The 23,836-nt window shown below is 35.9% G+C and overlaps 1 long non-coding RNA gene and 1 other non-coding gene across 2 annotated transcripts in view; one reads left to right on the top strand and one right to left on the bottom strand.

Moving 5' to 3' along the window:
- Nucleotides 1–973: 973 nt before the first annotated feature.
- Nucleotides 974–23,836, bottom strand: part of LOC124417755 — a 101,712-nt gene continuing 78,849 nt past the window's right edge. The window contains exons 2-3 of the long non-coding RNA XR_006938551.1: nt 2,715–2,918; nt 974–1,568 (exon numbers count right to left, since the gene is read on the bottom strand). This is a non-coding gene — a long non-coding RNA (uncharacterized LOC124417755). The remainder of the gene's footprint in view (nt 1,569–2,714; nt 2,919–23,836) is intronic.
- On the top strand, nt 12,899–12,971 carry TRNAV-UAC. Its single transcript has one exon. It is a non-coding gene; the product is annotated as a tRNA-Val (tRNA).

The following is a 23,836-nucleotide window of genomic DNA, read 5'->3' as shown; positions in this document are numbered from 1 at the left end:
CAGTGCTTTTTTGCCTTTTCCACCCTATAGTAAATTTGTTTCAGGTCCCCAGTACTCAATCAGAAATTCTTATTACTTTTATTCTGAGCTAAGGACACAGTCTGCAATCTGTAACAGCCTTTAACACAGCATATTCATTGGCAGTTCTTATCATCCATTCCATTCCCAGTGTGCATACATACAGACTTTGTACCTAACGACAACTTTTGTTTGGATAAAAATCTTTTCTGGCCTCTCTCTCTCTCTCTCTCTCTCTCCCTCTCTCTCTCTCTCTCTCCTTATTTATTTATTTATTTATTTAATTAGAGGCGTCTTACTTAATAATCCAAAAAAAGGTTTCACTTCATGCCATTTTGAAATAATCTTTTCTGAGATGTATCCACCGCTCCTGACAAGGTTTTAGCAGACTTAATAAATATAATGATTTTTCATCTCTACCAGCACTACTTTTCTAAGCCATCCTTGGACCACATTTGGCCTTTTTATAGCTGCGTTACACTGATGATTCATGGTCATCCTGCGATTAACAAGTGCATCCAGATCTTTGTTATCTTATCTGTGTGTTAAGCTTCCAGCTACTAGAACAAGTCCTTATTGTCCTTAATAGCACAACTTCATACAACCTTATATTTTATAGTATTTAATTCTTTCCTTTCAATTCAGACATTGCAGTCTTCAAGGTTATCTCTTCCTTTTTGAATCTTTCTCTGTACTGATAATACCTCTTAACTTTGTGCCCCCATGATGGTACCTTTTATACTGTCATTGTTAATATTAGTTTTAAACAGAAGTGGCCAGGAGATTTTTATTATTATTATTTTTGCACATTGCACCTTTTATACCTCCTTGAATTTCATCTTAATTATGGGAAAAAAAATTCTTGGGAAATGAGTTTGTTCTCAGCTGTGAATATGCAGGTATTAATTTTATACAATGTGTTTGAAATGCCAGGAGGAAAAAAAATAGGGTTGTTATTTCATATCTGCCATATGAAATCTAAAAGTAAATAGGATAAAATTTGAAACAAATGAGCAACTCACCAAATATAAGAACATATTTAAGGATTAAAACACAGCAGGCTTGTTGAGGTACCAACAGCTCCACTTTTTTCTTCCAAGTTTTGATCTGCAGCCTCTAAACCTCATAGTTTTCAGAAAACTGACAGTAATCAGTGTCTTGCTGCATCCAGGCCTTTGATGAGAGGCTTTTGTCTCTGTCCCTGAGGGCTACCTTCCAGACCTGATTCTATCATCTCCTCTTCTACCATCTCTCAGGACTTACCTTTGCTCTGAGCTAATAAACTTTCTGGGGCTCGGATAATTCAATCCATGAAAATACTCCAGTGGTAGTCCTAAGGATTTCTAACTGCAGGAGTGTAATTCAAATCACAGGCTGTTCATCCCATGTGTGCGCACTTCAGAAGAAAGGCACATGTCACTGTTGGATAGTACCTGACTTGAATGATGTCTCAGGTATTCCTCTTCATCAGTGTGGTTATGATATCTTCTTGGTTCCCCTAGTTGCTACAGCAAACAATGGAGAAGGGGAGAATGGTTTTGGGCAGAGCACTGCAGATAAAAAAAATGTGTTAAATGGAGTTACGTCAATGTAGCTGGCATGAAGGGGTACGAACAGCTTGGTTGTAAAGCCCTTCTTTATAGATACGGAATTTGGAATGGTGAGGATCAATACCCTCTGCCAAAAATCTCTTGAGCAGTTAAGTTGGGGATGGAATTGAAAAGGGGATATTTTGTGCACATGTACAGGTGACTGACTATTGTCTGACATGGATTTAAGAAAACATCACTGTATCTTCCATTGCTTCCCAGAGTAATAGATTAGATGTGTTGATACATGAAGTAAAATAAATTGTTGTGCCTGGGTACTCAATTTCCAGTGCAGGCTCCTCCTTAACTATGGGAATATGAGTGCAGATAGTTGTGACAAATGCACGTTCAAGTACTGAGATCAAATCAAGTCTTAATGCCATGAATTTCAGATCAGAAAGTTAATTAGCATGACTGCTTTCTTCTACACTAAGGAAGACAAGCACAGGAATTTCAAGTTGTCCAGTATACCCGAACACTCCTATTGAGTTTGATAACTGCTGTTGCAAGAGCTAAAAGCTCTGAAAACTGGTTCCCATCTGTACTCTGTTCCCAAGATGTCACCTACCAGATAACTTTAGAAACTTACTTCAATTTATTCTGCCTCATTTTCCATATCTATAAAATAGAAATATATATGTACACGGAGTTGACTGTATAATTTTTTTTAATAGCTAAATAATTATAATATTCTTTTCATTTATTCAATAATAGTTTCATTTAATTAAAAAAACAAACAAACAACAAAAAAAAAAAAACAAACGTGTTCCTTTAAATGTGTTTGGTGAGAAAGCAGAGCAGCATCCAGTCACAACCCTGAACACCCAAAGTCAAATAACTCTTACCAACGAAATAAGGGAATAATACAAAGGACAATGTGGAATACAGAAATATCCAAATTGAGATAAGCTTTTAAAATGAGAGCTTCAGGAAGAGTGCAGAATATTAATTATGGTGATTATTTACATTTCAGAATTCTATAGCAAAATTCATTTGATACAAGCTTTCCAAACTATATATAGATCCTGTCAAGAGGCTTCACAGCAAGAACCTTTTCTATAGCCTCTCTTCCTGGAGGATGGTATTGAGTTGATACAGGATACTCACCTCAGAAATTGTGCAAAACACCTTTATCTGAAGACTCCAGTCAAGCCCAGCTTCCAGGGAAACTGTATTTAGTTATTCAAAGCGCACATGGAAGGCAGTCCATCCAGAGTTTAAAAACAAATGACAATCTTGTTTCCTCAGTGCTGTTGCTGAGCTTCTGGCAACTTGAGAGAGTCTTCTTTGCCTGCACATTAAATCTGCAGCCTTTTATTGGAGAAAGCTTAAAATGAACATGTTGCACTGAAATTTTGGGGCACATATCTTTTGTTCTTTTTGCAAAATTGTAGGCTAATCTGTAGTAGGCTAGAAATTTAGTAGAGGGGAAATCAGTCTCCAACTACGCAGAGAAATTTTTACTCTCCTCTCGCTATGAAGGCACTCTCCAAGTAAGGTTACTTTTAGCAATACAGAGTGAAAACCTGTCCTATAATGGAAATTGGTGTTAAAATTCCTGTTATGTCCAGTGAAATCATGACTTACATATACTAATCTTTTGTAGTGGCTCTATAATTTCTCTGGAGAGGCACAGGGATTTTCTTCTCCTGGGATTCACATTTAGGCTGAATTCAATAAGCTATGGCATATATTCACTTAGGGCTGAGGGGATGGGCTTTGGTGGAGGTCTGTAAGAATAATATAAAGCTCATTTGTGCAGCAGTGTAAAGAATAAGTTTTGTCATTGCAAACTGAGTAGTTTCAGGCTTAGGGACCTGAATGTCCCTCTGCCCTTGCAAAGGGATCGATACTTGTTGGCTTTTCAATAGGGCTCTGCCAGGAATGCATGGAATCCTGTCATATTTTGGGCCATATCTGTGCAGATGTCCCTTCCTATTGGCAGAGGTATATGGGAATGAACCATTGACCACTGGTTGGAGCATTATCAGTTAAAAAGTAAACAGGAAAAAGCAGAACACTGGGCAACTGTTTCTCTGCATTTCTGTGACAATGAATCGTTCTGTGTGTATCTATGACAACGCTATGAGGATGAAGATGATTTCAGTGTTCACAGAATGTGCCTAAGTATAAGCCTACAAGCTGCACAAGAGCTACAGAAGTAGCAAAATTAATTAGTTGCAGCTAAGCAAGGGAGACTAGAAATATTCACAGACAGAAATAAGAATGCAAGCAGTATCATCCCTAAGATTTCAGTGAAGAAGGTAAAGGAACTTCGACAGCCTGGAGAACAACAAAGAAGCAAGAATTCTCTTTAAAAAAGACTGCAAGAAAAGAAAAATCTGCTTGTATTAAATTAGGTTTATACTGAGATGGTTTTAAAAATAGGCACAGGGATTTTTGTTCCTAAAATATTACTTGTGTTATTTAACTGAAATGTACATTTTTTTACAACGAAAACATGCTGTGGATGCAGGAAAAAAAAAAAAAAAAGGCAGAAGGCAAAGGGACAATGAAAGAACCTGCAGTGCATCAACAGCAACATCAGGGAGCTTGAGATGACCTACTATTACAATAATGCCTGTTTTCCTAAGAATTGCTGTCTTGTGATTGATCTCTTTGCTGCTTTGCATGTGAATACTCTTGCTCATAGTTAGGCCACTCAAAACAAAATGTCTACCATGTAGCTTTCCCTTGTCAAATGAATGTAAGATCTCAGTGAGATCTTTCACCCTCTCCAGTATGAGAAATAGCACACAGGCAAACAGGTACATATGGGCAATGGTTACATTTACTTCAGGTGGAATTCAACTCCAGATGGTAAACCCCCGGATTTCAGTCTCTGTATAGAAATGCAAGTGAGGGGAGTTAAACTCCCATATTAACAGTGAATATTTAGAGTTTGATATAATTACCTACACATAAACCATTAGTGCCATTTGAATTACCCTGTGGTTCATGGCATAGACATGACCAAGGACCTATAGGACAACTATGTGATATTGAATTGATACCTAAAGACCAGGTGGAATATTCTAGATGTCTGAAAAGACATGAGGAGGCCTACTTCTTGGTAGCTTTATCAACTCCCTAATCAAAAAAAGCTGAGAAAGTCTGGAGTGATTTGCCCTAAAGTGAACTAAGTGTTGGAGCTACTCAGGCAAGTACTTCTCCAGGCTTTACTGACCACATTAACTACATTTTTGTTGACTATTGCTTAGAATTTCTCATCACATTTAAATATCAAAATATAGTCTGTTACAGGCTGGAGTGGAGTCCCATGTCACATTTCCATTGGAAACACAACTAGACTTGAGCAAAACCATGAATAACTGGGGAATGAATAATACATCAAAGAATCATATAAAGTAGATTAGGAAAAAAAAACTACAAATCAAAACACAATATCTTCAATAAAAGAATCAATCTATCAGGTTGATTGTTAGGCCACAGGCTAAAGTGTGTTACAAAAACAGGGTAATACTGTGAAAAAAGAAATCAAAAATGATTTATGCAAAGTGAAACTTTCAAACACAATCACATGAAACACTTTTAATTTTTCTTTGAGCCACCAAGCATCTATCTTCTTACCATATTAATTCTTTTTCTCCACTTTTTTTTTTTTTTTTTTTTCTGTAGCTATGTGCTCATTATCATCCCACTTTCAGAAATGAAAAATTTCCTAATTAATGAGCACTTCAGTTAGAGGTATTTAAATGTAATTACATTTTTGGAGCTTTAGGGTTTAAAGTAATTCTGATGAAAGTTAATGCTGAAGATGTTTGTGTAGAATTCATACTTAAAAAAAAATTATTTAGGTTTATTCCAAGATAACTATCAACTTGGAACAACTTGCAGAGCCAAATAATGGAGATTGTATTGCAAAACTCTCCCCTTATATAAGGCACTTTATTAAATGCCCGTTTAGGTTAGGGAAAGATTCTTCACCAGAGGGTGATGGGCATGGAACAGGCTGCCCAGGGCAGTGGACACAGACCCAAACTGCTGGAGTTCAAGGAGCGTTGGGACAACACTCTCAAATATAGAGCTTGGCTGGTCCTGTCTGGAGCCGGGGGTTGGACTCAATGATCCCGGTGGGTCCCTTCCAACTCAGAATATTCTTTTATATTTTATAGCTCAGGAAAATTGAGTTGTCTCATTGTGTTATTCTCCTTATGATTTAATCACTACTTCAAAAGCAGCTGAGACCCTGCTTACCACAGAAAGCCTTATTTACAAATTTATGAATTTTTGAACTCAATTACATTTGATCAAAATTCATTTCCATTATAACAAATCTGGGTAGAGAAGAGTATTTTTTATAACTCTGCCACTGAAGAAATGTTACAGTATAGGCTGGAGCTTTTTTTTTCTGCCCTCCGTCTGCATGTAAACTGCACAGGAACTCTGTAACTGCTATTTACTGGAAATCTAATGGCCATGTAGTCTGGGCTGCTGCTGGTCCTCAGCATTTCCTAGGAAAACAATTTATTTTTATCAAAAAATAACTCTAGAGTTAGAAGCAGCTTTTACTTTACTCATTTGTAGTTATAAACTCCTGTTTCATCTGTCAACTTCCAATTTTCTTCTAATAACTGCCTTTGTCTTTATGCATGGCAAAATAAATCCAGAAAAACAATATTTTTCATGACCATTTTTTCAAGATGCCACAATACCTTCATGCAGACCATCAAGGGCCATTGCAACATTTCATGCCCCATCTGTGATAAATTATGAGGGTGCACTCTGTAGTTACAAAGCTATCATTTGAGTCAATGTGTGTGCTAAAGTGCTATTTTCACCCCCTGCTAATAGCTCTGTTGCTCACTGGTCACAGTTCCTTTTTCAATTTATTATTTTGGCAGCTCAAAACAGGTGATTTTTCCCCTGAAAGCTGTGGGGCACTATACTGAAACAATTCTCTAATATTGATTTAGAAAGAGTACTTATTAGCTTTTGTTTTCAGTCACTGCGTTGTCTCAGCACCTGCAAAATTACTTCTAATAGCAATGCATTTGATTCTTCGAAAAACAGGGGCCTGGAGGTAGGTTGGTCTTTCATTTTAAAACGTCCTTTTCTTGCAAATGCAGTAATTATGGAAGTGTGTGTTTTTAAATAGGCAATATTGTTTGTTTACAGTGCAATAGTATTCAGATTTCTCACTAAAAATCTAGGCTCTGTTGTGCCGGGCACAGACTTCACTTAAAGGAAAAGATCATAAGTGCTCTGAGATAGTTTTAATGTTATATTAGCCCTCATTTTAGCCCATTTTTTCTATTTTTTCAAATTAGTTCTGATGTATTTTTATTATTATTAATAATAGGTATATAAATTCTGAAACAGCTCTGAGGAGTAAAACATGTTTGAGAGGAAGTTAGGAATTAATGTTGACAGAGTTTAAAACTCAGACATTAACAATAGGTTTCAGGAAAACTATCTGATGTGAACAGATAATTAATTATAATTTGACTTTCTCCTCCCTGAAAATCAAAAAATCAAGCAAGCAAAAATACATAAAAGGGCTTCATATCTGTAAGCATGTAACAGGAAGATGTCTTTCTTCTAAATAGAAAGGAGATTTACTGGTCTGTAATGAGTGTTTAAAAAGAGGTGTCATTTTTCATATAGATTCTTTTGTAACTTAAGCTCATCTCCTTGTTGTCACTTAAATGCTAACCAATAACTGTAGTAGTTTATATTGGCATTATTAGCATTTATTTCTAAAGCTAGATTCTAAATGTATTTTGTTTTTGCTCCTACCTGTCTGTATTTCTAGCTGAAATGATGGCAGGATAATTGGAATCAAAGGTGGTAAGAAAATGAAAAGTAAAGTGAAATCAAGTACTTATGCCAATCAATCAGTACCTGGATATATTAGGGATAAATATAAATCTTCTCTTCCCAGAGCTGGTAGTTTAGCACATCTCATAAGGTGTATTTCTCATTTCAAAGACTCTATGATATAAATTAGCTTTTGTATTCGGAATACAAATTGTCTGTTACTCACTTTCTTTCCAGTTCTTCCTTGAAGTTGAATGAGGAATCTCAATAAGCACTGTATTTTAAAAACATAAATCTGGAGAGACAGAGATATCACAGTGGTTTAGGGGATTGATTTTGCATATTCAGATGGAGAAGTTCATTTCTATGTGGGTCTTCCTGCGGAATGGGATTCTGGGACAGAAGACAGTAGAATAAGCAGTCAAATTAAACACCATTGCTGTAAGAATAAACTCTAAAGATATTCCAGATGTTAAGGAATTCAGAAGAAAGAGTAGCTGCTTTTATTGGACTTTGGCTGCATGCCTTCCAGTCTGTGCTGGTTAGATGGCACATTGGCCTCCTGTTGCTCCACAGGAATATTTGGACCTCTGACCTCACTGATGGTGAACACTGAGAAGTGAAAATGCCATTCCTATAGCTTGACTTCAGAAGGCCTACAAATACAGTTTGCCATCTTGGCAAATGAATTTTGGCCATTTTAAGAAGGGACTTTAATGGAAGACCTAATACCATCACTGTGAAAATTGATAGGACAGCTGCAGTCCACTCAGGCTATGAGTACTACCTCATCTATCCGCATTGCAGATGAAGTCTTCCAAGAAGGCTGGTGTTGTAGACACTGTCCTAGTCAGTCCCACAGGGATCCTTCAGTACAAGGAGTTATCAAGGGTTGGTAGCTAGATTTGCTTTATTTCTACTTGGGGCTTTCTCTAGAAAGCATTGTCTTCAGAGCCATTGCTAGTGCTTACCCTGTTCTAAAATGAAGGTAACTACATTAGCCACTGGTATGGCATGTGTCCCTTCCACAGCTCTCACATGAAATACTGTCTACTCTTAGTAGAGCCTCAACAACTTACCTGGGTTTCACCCACGGAGCTCATACACTCCACAAAGTAGGACTGTGGTGATGTCTCCAGGACCTGTGCATGTCCTATGTTGTATCCTCACATCATCCATTAATGGGAATAAGGTGGGATGTTGCTGCAGCAGGAATGCTTACTAGTCAGATTGTGGACTGCAAGGGCAGTCATGCTCTCTCCCTGCCTTACTTCTTCTCGTAGCAATGTTTAACGTTAGAAGGCCATCTCAGTGTAAATTGAGTTCAGGGATCTTGAGTGTTTTGTTTTGTTTTGCTTTGTTCTCCATCTGGCAATTATTTAGATGGTAGTAGCATAAAGCTGGAACTTTCTATATCACATTTCATAGGTCAAACTGTTTTATGATTTGTTAACTTACAAGTGGAAGGATTGGAAACAAAGCAGTGTATTCCATGTTAAAAATATGGTAACTTTCATCACTAGTAGCACTCCCTTCCTATATATGTGTTTTAATGCAAGTAACTTTTTCCATAGAGTAATTCAAATAGATCATTTGTTTGATTTTTTGTGGATTAGAGATTCCTTGGTGACTTTTGAGGAAAAGAATCTCTTATTTGTTTTTATGAAAGTGATAGTTAGGGGTTCACACTTCAATGCCTGAACTGTATAATATGAATTAAGGACAAAACTTCGTGTGTCTTACATGCAACTTGTGTAACTTAAGTGCTAAATGTCTTTCACTTATTTCTATGAAAATTGTCAAAATATTTAAGATGAAAGCAAAATAAAACATACTTTTAGCATTCCTAAAATTTTTCATACTAGATAACCAATCCTTTTTTTTTTTTTTTTTTTTTTTTTTAATCATATAGGAAAGACTTCTGTAAGTACATTAAGATTAAGTGTTTTAAATGTAAAATATTTTGTACTCACTTTGTAAATGATCCAGAAAATATATTTATTTCACAAAAATGATTTGATAGACATATAACAGAGAAAAAGAAAATCAGTTTGCAGAGTACTTGCACTATGAAACAGATTAATATGAATGAATTGTTTGTTTATGTCTTTCATCCATTTCTGCTTGTATTTGATGCATAGAAATATTTGACTTGTGGCAAACTTGACTATAAATATTACAGCAGTAACTTTCTTTCTTTCTTTCTTTCTTTTTTTTCTTTTCTTTTTTTTTTTTTTTTTTTTGCTATTTGTACTTATTAATATATACCTAAACATCAGAATGAGCTTAATTGTATTGCTAAACTGGAGACATTACAGGTATAGGGTCTTGGACAGAATTTGCATCTGATCGGTGTAAAGCTGCAATTAAAAGTGGAAGTAAATGATATTTGATAAGCAGTGGTTATCCTACATCTCTCCCTGTATATGCCTTATTTCTGATATATAATCTCATCAAGCTTAAAAAATCATTCTCTTATTAGGCCAAAATATAATATTATAAACTCAAAATTACTTTTGTTTATCATTTCCTGAATTCTAGGGGGTGTAATTTTCAGATTTGACTAGATTTGACCAGTTCTGAGCTGCTAAGTGCTTTGGGTGTTTTATACAGAGGGATCTAAGAAACACCTCCCATGTCTAAAGAATATTTAGAGGATGTGCCTGCTTAAAATACAGACTATTTATGTGGAGATTAACGACCCCAGATCACTGAACATATTCTCAAATAAAGATTTTGGCACGTGAGCCACAGATTTTTGTTAATTTAGCATAACCAGTATAAGGAGCCAAAGGTGCAAAGTCTGCCCTACGGCAAAATGTAACAACATGCTCCTTCGTGTCATGTGTAAAGAGCACTTCAGTGGGAGCGGGAAGTTCTGAAAGCCCCACAAGGCAATTCAGCTGTTCACTTCTCCTATTAGAGGTGTCCGTGAAAACATTACTCTTGATGGCACTAGATCTGCAAATTCTTTTCTAAAAGGGGAAATCATCTTGCTTCCATCACGTAAGCTCTTCTGAAAGGACTTACTGCCCTGACCAGTATGAAAAGGGCACAGGCAGTCAATGGACCATTTCCTACAGATTTTTTTTTTTAAAGACTTTAACGTCAGAACATCTAACAGGTTGCTCTTGGGATAACCTTGTGTTGTGACAACAGTGTACTCTGCTGTTAAGCCATATCAAGTGTCTGCAACCTCTGCCAAACCTATCTGCTTGAGATAAAACTGTCAGTAACGTTGTTTGTGAAAGCTTTGTTTATAGTAGCACTGTGTCGACTGAATTTTGCTAAAAGCCAAAGTAAATGACAAACTGATCAAACATCAACTATCTGTTCTTGGTACTACTGACAGAAAGTGTCTTCCAATTGCCATGTTTTTCTGAGGCTCTGGGGAATATCTGTCCATCTTCCTAGGGCAAATGGAGATTTATCTTCTTGATCCAGAGGAGCATCCTATAATCTGATCCAGCTTAATGAAAAAGATATTGACTATCTTAGTTTCATCATTATCTCTACTCACAGTAGCTGTTCATAATCAATTCTTCAGCATGTTAAATAACCTATCCCCAAACTATTTTACAATTAACAGTCCTGTAAATGAAATAAACAGGTTCTGACAATCTGTTCCTCGTGCAAGATAAACACTTCTTACCTTCAAGAATATTCACTGGCTCTGTTACATACATTATGTGAAACAATAACTACACTAAAATGAAAAAGGTCCATTCCACAGCAGACAGTGTACTGGTATGCCTGAGAAAGGAACATCAATTCTGGAGGCCAGTAACACTCAAAAGAACAATGTGACACTATTTGACTGCCCAATCTGAAAGATAAGATATCCACTTATAGCTGGGTCAGCTGGAATAGCATTTGATAGAACTCAAGCTTCAACATGCTCAGAGTTTCATCTCCAAATGAAACCTTCAATTAGACGTCCAGTATGTCATAATGAGTATTTTTCATGGCATCACTTTAATATATTTCATTTATACTCTAATGCTGGAGGAAAAAAAACAAAAAAGAGCATTAGTAATTAACACTGAATGTCTGAATAGGTGAATCGTCATACTTGTAAAGAGATTACCAAGATACAGGCAATGCATTAGGTTTTGTTGTTGTTTTGTGTTTGGTTTTGTTGTTGTTGTTGTTTTGTTTGTTTGTTTGCTGTTAAGAAAAATAGATCAGATTACTGTTAAAAATTAAGCAATAAATATTATCTCTATGAATGGCAAACTACTTTGTACTTTCTATCAAAAATCCACAAAGCGAAAACAGGAATTAAATCCTCAAGCAACTGTGCTAGAATGGCATTCTATCACCAGGAAATTGAAACTTTATATCCTTGTGAAAATTAATTTTCTATATAAAAATTTTCAGAACAATGACAACAGGTTAAATTGTGCATGTTTTTTGCTAATGCATACTTGAAATTCTTAAGAATATATCTTAGTCAACTGTTAATAAATTCAGAAAATCTTTTTCTAATTTAGAAAGCAAGCTCTTGCCAACTGTGACAATATATATAAACATTCTTCATTTTTAGAAGCACTTCTATTTTAAATGAAATGGAGGAGGTCTGTAACAACAGTCATGACTAAATATTATTAATCATGGAGAAGTACATTTTATTCTGTGGAAACAAAAACAACAAGCAAACAGCTAAATCTGACAGTGTAAGCTGTAAAACAATAAAACATGTTCAGTCGAGAAATAACGATGTCTTCTCTGATTCCTGTGCAATACACAATAAATGTTTATTTGCCAGATGAAGCAATCATATTGTGCCGTCTTTGCTTTTCCAAATTAATAAAAACAATCAAACAAACAAGGTGAATACTTCAATGAGAAAAAACTATGTTTGTTTTGGAGATAAAAAAACATCTTGATAAAGAGATGCTTTGTTGAAATGAATGAGATAAGACTTGTTAATCTAACTCTTATTCCTTGGAACATGATTGTGTTGCTATCAGAGCTTCTCTCTCCACCTGGCTTTTTTATATGGACAGCTGTGCCAGGCACACCTGGATGTAACAGAGATGTGCTGGTACAACTCTATAGTCTGTGAAGTTCCTGTTGATAGTGAAAAAGTTGTTCATGGTATAATTCACAGGATGGATTACGGACCTGACACTCAAACAGAATAAACTACCCTCTAGACTCCCTTGACTCCATATTATTAACTATAAATGTTATTTAAGCTTATTTCTGATATTTTCACTGAATATGCCTCTATTAAATCATATGGCTTCTACCCTTTGTTTAAACTATCTTCCAACCTATCTTCAGTAATTATTTGGAATGAGATTTTTCCGACTTGGATTACAAATTACGTCCATTCTTTAGGATTTGTTGTGTATTTTTTTCCAAACCATGATACTGAATGTAAATGTGTAGAGGACTCAATGGATACAGCATAAAGTATTTACACTGAGGCTAGTCTTCCCAATTACAATTAAGATGGAGGGAGGTGAAGAGATCATTTCATCGTATAGTGACATATTTGTGGTGGTTCCATAGTGTAGTGGTTATCACATCTGCTTTACACGCAGAAGGTCCTGAGTTCGATCCTCAGTGGAACCATTGGCACTAAACTTTAGTGCAAATGTTCCATCTTTCCTATGAAGCAGAGGCTGAGAGATCTTGGGGGGCTGTTCAGGCTGGAGAGGAAAAGGCTTCCTCAGATGGGATTTTATCAATATCTATAGACAGAGAGTAGAAGAAGATGGAGATTTTTTCAGTGGTGCAATGGGCACCACATTTCAGAGGCAGCACGCACAAGGCAGAACACAGGAAGCTCTGTCTGAGCAGTCCTTGTACAAAGGACTTTGATCCTTACGGTCCTTTTCAACACAGGCCATACTATGATTCTATGATTCTATGAAAAATGACTAGGTTCATTGTAGGTACCAGGAAAGATTCATCTGATATTCCAGAGCACCTTGCGAATCACTCATTGCTAATACTTAGGCAGTTCAGTTATATCACAGAATTAGATAACAAAATGGATTGGGTAAAAAAGGACCTTAAAGATTATCTAGTTCCAACACCCCTGCTGGGGACAGAATTATGCCCATGAATCAATAATGAATAAAATCAATTCCAGATCATTGTTAAGAGCACTACTCTTAAACTCCAAAGAAGGAAAAGTCTCTCCATTTTCCCTTTTCATTCTTAAGTTGCTTTTATATGAGGGGCAAGGGAAACGTGCATCTTGCTCCTCTTTCTTCTAAAACCTGGCTTTTGAAACCATCCTTTTGCTGCTACTAGAAATTTTGCTTACAGAGACAGTCAGGCAATAACATTTGCTGAAGTTTTTCCATTGGGTCAATTATATGTGTAAGAAAACATTCCATCTAAGAGTTTTTAAAATTGCAAAGAATTTTTGTTTAATTTATTTATTTTTAGAACTAAAATTTCATTTTATTTCTTTTCAGAATACATTAAATTGCCCAAACATTCTTTCACAACAAAGAGAATTGCCTTAATATAATTATTATTAGAGATTCAAAATAGAAGTATCTACTTAATCAGAAGTAGGCATTTTGTCTGTTGGGATTTTAAATACAATGATATCAATGGCAAATTATAAGTTAATTATGATTGGAAAATTACATCTAATCTCTACTGATTTGTGAGAGTCTAAGGCTGCTTCATTCTTGATCTTTGTCATAAAGAATCTTCATAAAGATGAAGTGGAACTGCTTTTCTTGTAGTGTCATGGATCTTACCCTGGCAGTTTCTGTTAATTCATGTTTTATTGAATTAAAATTGTTATTCCTAGTACAATAAGCAAGAATTGTCACAAGTGATGACCCAGAAATGGATTCTCCCCAGTACAGTGCTCTGTATATTTTTATGAGAGAGCTCTTGTTCCCAAATCTTGCCATCTCCACAGACATGGAATCAAAGCTCAGATAAATTAAGATGTGCATAATGCTAGCCAAAGTGCATGCAAACACCTTCCTAGTTAACTCAAGGCCTTTAAATACAGAGTTAACATCCAAAAGTCATCTTGCTAGTTGCACATTAGAGCTGATAGAAATTGCTTTAAGTATTTAGACTTCTATTGTTAAAGTATATTTCCTTTTTAGTCCAAACTGGATAGCAAGATGCTTAGAGTGCACTTTCCCAAAACACACGGCCATCATATAAACTGTCTCTTCAGAGAAGATCCAACAATGTGTCCATGCAGGCCAGAAAGCCATCTGTATCCTGGATTGTATCAAAAGAAGTGTGGCCAGCAGGCCGAAGGTGAATATAGAATTATGTCATTTGTGGCTGCTGTACCAGCCTTATTGTTACTGTAGCCATCAGATGCATTTCTGTCATTGAACTGCTATTTTCACAAGCATCCACTTACCATTCTGGTTAATTAAATCAATCATAGAATGGCCTGGGTTGAAAAGGTCATGATCATCATGTGATCATCACAATGATCATCAAGTTTCAAACCCCCTGCTATGTGCACGGTCGCCAACCACTAGACCAGGCTGCCCAGAGCCATACCCAGCCTGGCCTTGAATGCCTCCAGGGATGGGGCATCCACAACCCCCTTGGGCAATGAATCAATTAATTGTTGTGTGAAATTCTATGGTTTGACACAAGGACTTGATCGTGTAGTTTTGGGCACAATGGGGGCATCAGATCACTACGCACAGAGCTTAGTGTTTCCACCTCCCTAGAAGTCATAATGCATATTCTCTGCTTAACCTCCATCTGCCTACCAGAAACAAAAAATGTGTTCAAAAGTGATGTCAGCTTCTTCTAACCTAAATAAATAAAATTCCTGACTTCCCATACAAATCAATTGGGAGAACTTTTTTGAATTACTGAGGAATTTCACAAGCAGGAGCATTAATGGAAAAAAAAAATCAGTTATTAATACTACAGAGGACTGCAGTACACCTGTCAAGGACTGAAACACCACTGTGCCATGTACCATATGGCCAATCAGCACAGCACTCAGCAAAGTGGGTGGATAATGTTCTGAATATTTTCACTGGAAACTGCCAGTTTGTCTAAATAGAAGAATTATGCTACTTTCACTAATCACAACTTTTCTTGAGATGTTTTATATATCAGCCTTTCATTTAAAAATGGCATTTTGAATGTAAACTAACATCTAGTAACAGCAAAAACACAGGAAAGGTATCACTTCAGTTACTGCTTCAGTTACTGCTTCAGTTACTCCAAACTGCAGAATCATAGAATCCTTAGAGCTGGAATGGACCATTAAAGACCATCTAGTCCAGCTCCCCTGCAATGAACAGGGGACATCTACAGCTAGATCAGGCTACTCAGAGCCCTATCCAGCCTGTTAAAAAGTTTATAGTATGTGCATGTTAAATTTCAGAACTTGTACTGATTTGGGAAAAAAGTCTTTTGAAACTGCAAGTATTTCCAAAGGTAAGAAAGCTAATTAGCATTCACCTTTGTAAATCAGTCTGTGCCGAGGACATTTCCCCTTGCTTCCTTAGAGGTTGTAGTCAAGGACTCCTGCCTAGCTTTTGTGGAATGGTTATGCTGGAAAATGTTGAGTATCTGTTCATTTCTTTATATAATATCTTCCACATGAACTTGTTAAATTTGTATATATAAAAATATGCAAATTCTAACATTCTTGCATGAGTCAGCTTCTCTGTTAATATACATATGTGAGGAGAAAAACTTAAGAAAAAATTACAGAAGAAAAGTCACAGTTATGTAGGAGATTTAGACAAATATGATAAAACACACTGAAATGTTTTATTAAAATAGATTATCTATTGATTTTCTGTAATAATTTCTTAATCATATTTATAATTCCTTCTTTTGTACACCTTGCTCAGGTTTTTTAAAACTTTCAACCATATTCAATTACATGCAGCTCAGTGATTTAAAATGTACCAAGGAAAGAGACAAAAATTTAGTAAGTAACAGCTAAACATAACAATACAAGATTAATATATATTTTTTAAACTAGACTAAAGAAATTGCTAGTTCACTCTATTTTGTCATAATGGTAATATTTTTAATTCATTTATTATTTCTAAAAATTTAATATTCCAAACTCTGATTTCTGTCTTCATATTTACTCTTGCAATTAACCCCCCTCTAATGAAAGTATTCATTTCTGACACTGATTACTGACCTCCTCACTAAGTAAAGCTCATGATCAATATAAATTGTATCCACTAGTTTAAAACACAGATTTGTTTTCAATCTAAAACGTCTTGGTATGATAACCTTCACTGTGACATGACATGCATTCAGGTGTCTGGATCCATCACCTCATGCTCTGACACGGTGTTCAAGGCCAGGTTGGATGGGGCCTTAGGCAGCCTGACCTGATAGCTGGCAACCCTGCCTATGGCAGGGGGTTGTAACTGGATAATCTTTAAGTTCCCTTCCAACCCAAGGCATTCTATGATTCTATGACTCACTCTCAGTAAAACCAATAATCTAGCAACCATTTACAGAAATTCAAATCAAGACAAAATGAGTAACTTTCCAGTTAGTAAGACTACTCTTCTAAATAAATGACATTAGCACAGTATCTTGCATCTTCTGACATCACAGCAGTGATGTAGATACAGTCATCCAAGAGAAGACTGCATTTAATACATGAAATAGTTCAGGACACATACTGGCCATTATCTTTAGCAAAAGACAGAAATAAAACCTGGTTTATTAGATTCTGAAGTTGAAATAATGAAAAAGAGTCTTGCTTAGTAGTGAATTTCTCTTTTGGCTCATAGTTATCACATGATCGACATTAATTTCCTATAGTAATTAACCAAGTCAAGAAATTTTTCTCAAAGATTATGTCTTCATCATTCCTCAAAAATGGCAGCCCAATTTCCAGTTATGGAGACTCAAGTATGTAGGCAAATTAATTTCCCTGGTTAATATCCTGACCCCTCTCTATTCCTTATAGCAACTATAGAAAGAAGGAAAAATGGCTCTCTTCTCTGTTCAGCAGACTTTATTTTCTTATATTTAATAATTTGTCATTCATTTATTAACTTTGATTTCTTCATTTTTCATCAGAGGTTGTGCTTTCTGATCATTCAGTCATACTTTCAGATTTCTCTGTCTGCAATAGATTCACATATTCTTTAAACTATGACAACAAAAACTAAACATAACATTCAAATTGAGATTTTCTTTACTCTGGAAAAAGGAATACTATCTTATGAGTGAGATTTAGTTTCAGACTTGACAGCATGTGTATTTTAGGTCATGTGAAATCATTCATATTGACAGTACTAGCTAAGTCTCTGTTCTTAATGGGAGTATAAAAACCCAATCAATGTGAAGACAGAGCTAGGCAACTAAATTAGATGTTTTAATCCTTAATCATATAGACTAAAGGCTTTTTAAGCTTTATGCCTTGCTTTAAGGCAAATTGTGCAGAGTGTGACCGTATTTAAATGCAGCTCCATAGTATTTCTCTCTTCCCCCTACCCCCCTACCCCCGCAAGAGAATGACATTGTTCCTTGTCTTCACCTTTGATTCACTGCAACCCCTAGACCATTTCCTAAGGAATGACTGCATGCTCCACAACTATTTATTTCCTACACTAGAGCTGTGCAGCTAACAATATGTGCATAAGTCTGGTATGCTACATATACTCCTATAAATAACATTGTTTTTCAAGCTACTGCTCTAGGTTATCAAGAATCTTTTGAGTTATAATCCTATCATCCAAAGCACTCACAGTGCCTTTCAGATTTGTGTCAGCTGCAAATTTAACACTCATACCCTGTGTTTTTTTAATCAAGTGATTAATGAAATAATCCAATACTAGCAGACCCAGGAAAAATCTGAGTAGAACCTCAAAGAGCATATTCCCACAACTAATCATTAACGATAAATCTTTGAATATGGTTATCCAAATTCTACCTCTGTGCCAAAGACCAACATAGTCAGACAATATATAACTCTCAAGGAACATCCTTCACTAGTCTGAGTGCTCTATATTAACCTACGTGGAAGTACCTCAGAAAGAAACGATGACTATCTCCATGTTTACTACCTCTGACCATGACGCAGTGATAGAGTCATCTCTTCTTTACAACATTCCACATAACTCTTGGTTTTCTGACTGCAAACTAGCTGGCATCTCAATGTGAGAATGAATAATGCTCTTCATTGGCTTATCATGAGGAGAGATGCCTGGGATCCTTCAACACTGTGAGTGTTGTGCCTCCTGAGGCACCCTCTGAGTCATCCATCTATCTATCTATCTATCTATCTATCTATCTATCTATCTATCTATCTATCCATAATAAATATTCACTGTAGTGCTTTAAGACCTGTCCTACTAGGCAGGAGGGGGATGTGACAACCAATACCAACTGTTTTTTTTCAAAAAGCAAGCCATATCCCATTATGACTATCCCAGAAGAAAACCACCGAGCCAATTCCTTACTAGAATTACCTTATGCTTCTAATATGACAGGTTTAAGTGGCTCCTGGAGCAATAAATGAGATGTAATGGAGAAATAAGTGACAAGCCTAGCTGGTCTGTTTAGCCATCTTATTTTCCATCACTGACTATTGACTTAACAGTGGATATAGATCTGGCTGTCACTACATAAACACGCACACACAAAGAACAAAATATAACTAATAAGAAGCAATCCTTTTTGAGTTGTTCTCATAGTTCTGCTATCTAAGAAGATGAGGTTTTCTTTTACATCTGGAGGCAACAGAGATAAACAAAATCCTTTGGAAAATACTTTTGTAAGTTGGATAATTGTACACATGGGTTAGATGTGATCCTTGCTGATATGTCAGGCTCTGAACTAATAATCCAAAGAACTGAATACTTGCTTAGTGATAGTGAAAGTTGAAGAAATCAGCCTTTATGATAATAAATGGCAAATTCTGAGGAGAAAAATAATGGTGAGTTCTTGATGTAATTAACATGAAATGGTACTGTCAATACTCACAGCCTCTCTAGGTTTCATATATGAGAGTAGAGCAAGTTAAAAAATATGAAGTCTGAAGTTAAGCTATTGACTGATCTGAATATCTACTGTCTTCACTTACACAGTTGATTGAACATGGAATAACGTAGACATTTTTCTATTCCTCTGTCTATCCTGATCTTATGTAGGAGTTCAGTGCTCCTTAGTGAGGCATCCCAAGTGCATGTGAAGAAACTGCTGAATAATTACTACACCTTTTCACAATAAAATAAACTGGTGCTAAGTGGATCAGCAGTTACAAGTATCTAAGGCATGACTCCAGTCCTATGTACATGAATCTTTGCAGCTGTCAGTGTTTGATCTGTCCCTACCCATTATTAAGGGGCTTGAAGGTTTCATGCCTGGAGTGGGTTGATTAGAGATATCAGTAGGTTTTAGCAAATACTTACACATACACATGCCATCATTGTTTATGCACATTTCAGGAGGGTCTTCTGACCCTAGCAGCAGACTAGTAATCTCATAGCTACAGACATGAGATTGGACAAGTTTTAGTCTTGAACCAAATAAAATGGGTGTAGTTAATCCATTTAATCATGGAGGTTGCAGCCCCAAAGGTAGCCACAGATTCACTATGTGCATGTACATATCTATATACATATCTTCACAATTTTATGCATACATAAATATTCTGAACACATTTCAGAATCCATTCCTAATACTAAATTATCTGACTCAGAACAATAGCTCCCAACAGAACTGAAGAAATCTTAATTAGCTTTTTGCCAAGCTCATGACCCAGTCAAATTAAAACAGGATTTGAGCTCATTATTACCTGGATATTACTTTTTATATCATGAATCTTATGTATTAAATACTGTATCAAAGACTAACATTTATGTTGCAATGACATCATTAGATCCACACAGGCACACAAATCCTTTGTCTAGCTATCTGCATTGCTATTTTTATATCTGTATTTAGGGAATGTTATTATGGTAGGTGTAAGAATCTGCCGCACACTTGTGGTAGAAAATTTTCTTGTATAATGAACACACTCTTCAAAGGAGTTCTTTACATTTTCTGAACCCTGTGTGTTCTTTTCCCCAGGCACGACATTCATGCTTGACTGAAGAATTCCATTCAACCTGCAGTCACCCACCTGACTGATCATCTTGCTCAAAGAAAAAACAAGGAGTGATACAGGTCTAGTTAAATGACAGAAAAATCAAAGTTATAGCAACTCCCTTGGCTGAATGATTTGAGAGGTCGAAACTCCTTGGCTGTGTTTGCTGATAATTAATTTCATGTTATTTCTGAACTTTGTATGACTTTGTGCTGTAAAAGATCAGCTTTCAAGGGCTAGTAGGTGACAAAATAAACCTCTGACAACAACTGAGAAAAAAAGGAAAAATCAGAGTTAATGTTTTTATAGCTCTTCTTGCAAACCTTAAATTAAGTTCAGTAGTAACACTGCTTTTGAAATATTATATTACAACAAATTATTTTCTGTGGGAGAATTACATCCTTATAATACAGTTCTGAGACAGTGTTCTCTATGCTCGCTCTAAAAATGGAAGGCTCTTCCCAGCAGTGCAACTTCTAGTGTTCCTTTCAAACTAATTTTGAAAGTTTCAAATGGTTGAGTTTCTAAGATCCCCTTCTATATTTCTATCTCAAACTTAGGGGTTGTAAATGTCAGAATACTGATATTTGAATTAATTTTCCCAGTTCTGTTTCATTGCACTGCTACAGATTACCCCTTTTCATACAAAGGGATGGACTTTAATGACAGATTCAGACTATGAAATTTTAAAATTACACAAATTGAAGTAATGAAACATTGGATTCAATATCTAAACATGCTGGAAAGTGGTTTCTGTAAAATAATTACTCAACCAGATCAAAAATAAAAGACTGAAAACTAGGACAGACTTTTATCTCCCCCTCCTGGAAGGCCCAGCAACTCTTTGGGAACATGTCAGCTAGTAGAGTTCTGGTTTAACAGTACTGAAAGTTAAGATCCATTTCCTGGAAACATTCCCAGGAGCTCTTTTAATTTATCATTATGAATGTTATCACTATATCCATTTTGGTGCTCTGTGCTTCAGAAGACGTCAGATTAGATTAGATTGTTCTCTTTTCTGAAACTCAAGTCTGTGGAACTCAGTTCCTAATGGAGATCACTATGGAGCTGTCTTTGAAAGTCTGATTTATCAAGTAGAATTGTGAAGAGTTTTACTCTTTAACTAAGTTTTACTCAGAAGTAAAATACTAAACAAAATCTGAAAAGAGGGAGTTGAAAGAAAGACAGTTTAGATGGTAAGTGCAATTGATAGATCTCCAAATGTAACTACTTCTGGTTTATCTGAGTTTTCTTCCATTCCAATCTTCTTTTATCAGTGCTTCCTTTGCTTCATGAACCACATGATGTATGAGGGTTGCATTTTTTTAAGTCAAAGATTTTCTTCTAAATAAGTACAATCATTTGTGCAAGATCTCTTATGACACTGTTTATGAGGGTGGATAGTGATAAAACAAAGGAGAATGGTTTCAAACTGAGACAGGAGAGGTTTAGGTTAGATATTAGAAGGAATTTTTTCACACAGAGGGTGATGACTCACTGGATCAGGTTGCCCAAGGAGGTTGTGAATGCCCCATCCCTGGAGGCATTCAAGGCCAGGCTGGATGTGGTCTAGTAGTTGGCGACCCTGCACATAGCTGGGGGCGAGGGGGGTGGAATTAGATGATCATTGTGGTCCTTTTCAACCCAGGCCATTCTATGATACTATGACATACCCTGAGCGGGGTGGACACTGGAGATCTGAAATGTCAAATGGCATAACATTATAAATGGGGAATGGAGAATCAGTGCAAAAAGAAAACCAGTTGCTGTAGCGAGGAAGCAGAGTTAAACACCACACACAGAGTTTTTGAAATTATTCTGCCAGGTGCATAGCCCTTTTGATACCACCAGGCTTACAGCACATTGTTGACTAACAAGTTTCAAAATATTTTAATTAAATAAAATGTAGTTCGCTATGTTTCAGACTGAATCACTACTGCTGTTATCACACTAACTACCTGTTAGATTTTAAGTTTTTACATGACATGTTTGGGGTTAATGCTAATAAATATAAATTTTAGCCTCTAAACTCTTTTTAAATAAGATCTGTCTTCACCTATTCCAGAGAAGTTCCTACATTAAGGCTCCAATGAACATTTCTAGATACAAAATCTTAACTAAAAACAGACCATTTCATATAGTATTACTTAAATTTTACATAAAATTTAATTGAGGACAGAGAAAGACAGAAAAAGGTTTGCAGAAGCAATTCTTGTTCCGGCAAGCACTTACTCTTTTACTTAACCTAAAAGAACGATAGCAATCTCATTGGCTTCCTGTACACACAATGTGCAGATAGGAAATTAGAGAGAAATACCTTATAAGATGTGGATTGTTAATAAAGAAACAAAGAAAAACAGAAATTAAGAATGGCTCCTTGTTTCTGACCATCCTCTTGGGGCAAGAGTTTATCCATCAGGGACACACCACCTGCTAAACCTACTGCAAGCACAGAAAATGAAAGAAAGAAAAACTTCATTCAGAAAATTCAATAAGCTTGGCTAAACTGAAAGGAAGCCTTCATTGCTCACTCTATTCATTTCCTGCCTTTTTTTTTTTTTTTCCTCTCCTTTTGTCATTATCTTTTTCCATACACACCAGAAAATAGACTTTCAACAAAAAGTTATTTTATCAAATAGTAAATAACTCTGGATCTGCTACTGTTACAGCTCTGTACCTTCTCAGCTTACCTGACAAAAAGAACATGTCGTACTGGGTCTGAACACAGTGGCAGTTCCAATCATCTATTCACGGTTTTCACCAGACCGCTCTGCCAGGATTATAACAGCTCCTTAGTGATGTACTAACTCATCATTAATGATAGTTAAAAGCTAACTTATACATAAAATTCTTTTTTTAAATATATTTTTTTCCAGGCAAAAGAAATAATATGCCACTTCATTAGACTACCTTATCTATTTATATTTCTATTTCATTATAACGGTATAGCTTCTTTTCAATGTATAAAACATCTGTTATTTTTATCTCTTTTTCCTGAGATTGTGTCAAGTCTTAGACTAACCCTTTGTTGTACAAACTCTAAGGACAAGGTACCATTTTCACTGTCAAGGCCTTTTTCCATCTGGATTTCAAATACCTTCTATGAGTATAGAATAAAAGAAAGAAAATAAATGAAGACATTGTTTAATAAAATGGGCAATAATTAGAAGTAACAGTATTGCAGCTACTCCAGTTGCATATCTTACTCTTTTGTATATATATCACAGAATTGCTGTGTTTTTGAAGACAAAAATATCCATAAATCTCTATTCTTATGGAAGTTTCTGTTATCCAAGGAAAAAATATAAGGGGAAGTAAAGAAAATACTTGTATGAAAATCTATCCACTGAATGACAACCTCAGTTAGTAGGTGCACTCTGGGTTGGGAAGATGGTCTTCACAT

Source organism: Gallus gallus, chromosome 2 (assembly GCF_016699485.2).
Source record: "Gallus gallus isolate bGalGal1 chromosome 2, bGalGal1.mat.broiler.GRCg7b, whole genome shotgun sequence".
NCBI lineage: Eukaryota > Metazoa > Chordata > Aves > Galliformes > Phasianidae > Gallus > Gallus gallus.
This window is presented reverse-complemented; position numbering and strand designations above follow the sequence as displayed.